This window comes from Vombatus ursinus, unplaced genomic scaffold (assembly GCF_900497805.2).
Source record: "Vombatus ursinus unplaced genomic scaffold, bare-nosed wombat genome assembly UNPS02014176.1, whole genome shotgun sequence".
NCBI lineage: Eukaryota > Metazoa > Chordata > Mammalia > Diprotodontia > Vombatidae > Vombatus > Vombatus ursinus.
Genome location: NW_020953954.1, coordinates 1371608 through 1374090, shown reverse-complemented (window position 1 = coordinate 1374090; position 2483 = coordinate 1371608). Strand labels below are relative to the sequence as shown.

The window sequence follows — 2483 nt, the reverse complement described above, 5'->3', positions numbered from 1 at the left end:
GAAGGAAGGAAGGAAGGAAGAAAGAAAGAAAGAAAGAAAGAAAGAAAGAAAGAAAGAAAGAAAGAAAGAAAGAAAGAAAGAAAGAAAGAAAGAAAGAAAAAGAAAGAAAGAGAAAGAAAAAGAAATAAAGACTGCCACAGCCTCTGAAATGAATCCCATTTCCATTCTAGGGGCTCAGGACCCCTCCACCTGTGTCTCTTACTCTTGCTGCCCCACCCACGTGCCTGGAATCCCTCCCCTCTTCCCTCCCCTCTGAGATTCCCTCCAGGCTCAGCTGCCAGCTTCCTTCTCCCTAGGCCATTCTTGCCCTCTCCGCTCTCCTCCCTCCTAAATGACCTGCTGTCTGTTTCAGACACACCTGCCTCAGAGGTATTGTAGCCTGGCAGGCTCTGGTCTACTTGGACTTTGTAGCCCCAGGACCTAACACAGGGCCTGGGACACAGGAGGTGTTTCATAAACTAAAGGATTGATGCTTCGCCATTCTCACTGGGCTCCCTGAGCTGGTGGGTGACCTCCGAATGCCTGGGTCTGCGCTCAACTCTCCAGGTTCCCCATCTCTTCTGTGATGGGGTATTAAGCCAGTTGGAGCCCCAGCTCCTCCAGAGAGCCTAGACCGGGGTGGAGTTCCTTTCATGTCCAGGGTGCCCCCACTCTGCCCTTTGGGCCCCAGTTCTCCTGGCCCATGAGCCATATTTGAAGGACAATAGCTCTCGCCCAGCCCACCTGCCAGGCTGGTTGTGGGCCTGACAGCCAGATGGAAATGTGAGCATTGATCGTGGTCACATTGATGGAGTCACTGGCTGAGCAGCTCCCGGCTGCGAGGTCCCCGGAGAGACCACCCGTTCAGAGACGCCCAGTACTGCCAGGCAGAGATGAAGGGAGGGACAGCCCCATCCCAAGGGGCCAAGCGTCTATCACCAAGACACAGCCCCAGGTTCCTGCCCCCACCCCACTGTTGTATGACTCAACTCAAGGCTTCCAGAGCCAGTGATGCCAGGAGCTACAAGCACCCCGTGAGTCCAGGATCCCTTTGCTGTGCCCAGCCACCCCTGGTACCAGGCAAGGAGCTGCTTTACAGGCAGCACAAACTGTGGGTGTTGGCAGCCCAGCATGTAGGCCCAGGAAAAACCCCACCAAGTCCCTCCTTCTTTCTGAGACTAGAGAAGTCCACTGATATCTTCCCCTCTACTCCTAGGAGGTGAGCCCTTTGTCAAAGATGAGCACGCCTAAGTCCTCCTCCACTCCCCCCTGCCAGGAGGAGCTGGGAGGGAGGGAGCTGGCTGCTGGCTCCACTGGTACCCGAAGGCCCCGCACTGATGTTCTTTTTTTTTTTTTTCCACTTTTTTGGTGAGGCAATCAGGGTTGAGTGACTTGCCTGGGGTCACACAACTAGTAAGTGTTAAGCGTCTGAGGCCGGATTTGAACTCAGGTCCTCCAGACTCCAAGGCCAGAGCTCTCTTCCCTGCGCCACCCAGCTGCCCTGACACTGATGTTCTCAGAGGCCCCAGGCAATCTGGACTGATGAGCGCTGAGGCTTCGGCCCTTCACAGGGTCCCATTCTTCTCTCCTCAGGCCCTTCCCATCCTACTGAAGCCTAGAACTGGGTGGATCGGGGCCACGTCAGCTGTCCATTCTCACCCAGGGACAAGAAGCCCCCAGAAGCCCCCAGAGGGAAACGAGCAAAGGCCTCCGTGCTGGGAGGTGAGAAGACAGGGCCGGGGAAGGCCCCCAGCACAGCCCCCTCATGCACACAGGAGGAAGCACGGTCTCACGGGGATAGTGGAACTCGGGGCTGCTCCCTGCAAATCCAGAGCTGACAAGTCCCTCCGACCTGACGTCCCAAACCCTCTAACCCAGGCATGACAGAGAAAACAGGAGAGGGATTCTCAGTAACACTGGAACCGGGCCCGACCTCCTGGCGTTGGGGTTCTCTGTGCCTGCGACCTCAGGGAACTCAAAGCAGGGCCCGGAACACAAGGCTTGGCAGGCAGCTGATGCTGGACTTGGAGTCAGCAAGTCATGAGTTCAAATCCTGCCTCAAACAGATACTACAAGTGTGACCCTAAGCAGGTCACTTAACATCAATAAGTTTGTAAAAAACCTGCAAAATGGGGATAAAGATGGTACCTGCCTAACTGTAAGGTTATTGCAAGGACCAAATTAGATACTGTGTGGAAGGTGTTTTGTAAACCTCAAAAGACTATCTCAAAGCTAGTTATTATAATAAGTATTATTATTGGCATTATTACTGTTAAAGCTTCAACAGGGACAGACAAAACAGAACCCAGGGGGGCAGCTAGGTGGCACAGTGGATAGAGCACTGGCCCTGGAGTCAGGAGGATCCAAGTTCAAATCTGGCCTCAGACACATAACACTCACTAGCTGTGTGACCCTGGGCAAGTCACTTAACTCCAGTTGCCTCACCAAAAAAAAAAAAAAACCAGAACCCAAACCCAAAGAAAGCCTCCTGGGAGCCCCACTCC

General features: G+C 53.9%; 1 pseudogene; it reads right to left on the bottom strand.

Annotated features, from left to right (window-relative positions):
* The window catches only part of LOC114041646, a 24488-nt pseudogene extending 23797 nt beyond the window's left edge, over window positions 1–691 (bottom strand).
* Window positions 692–2483: the final 1792 nt, after the last annotated feature.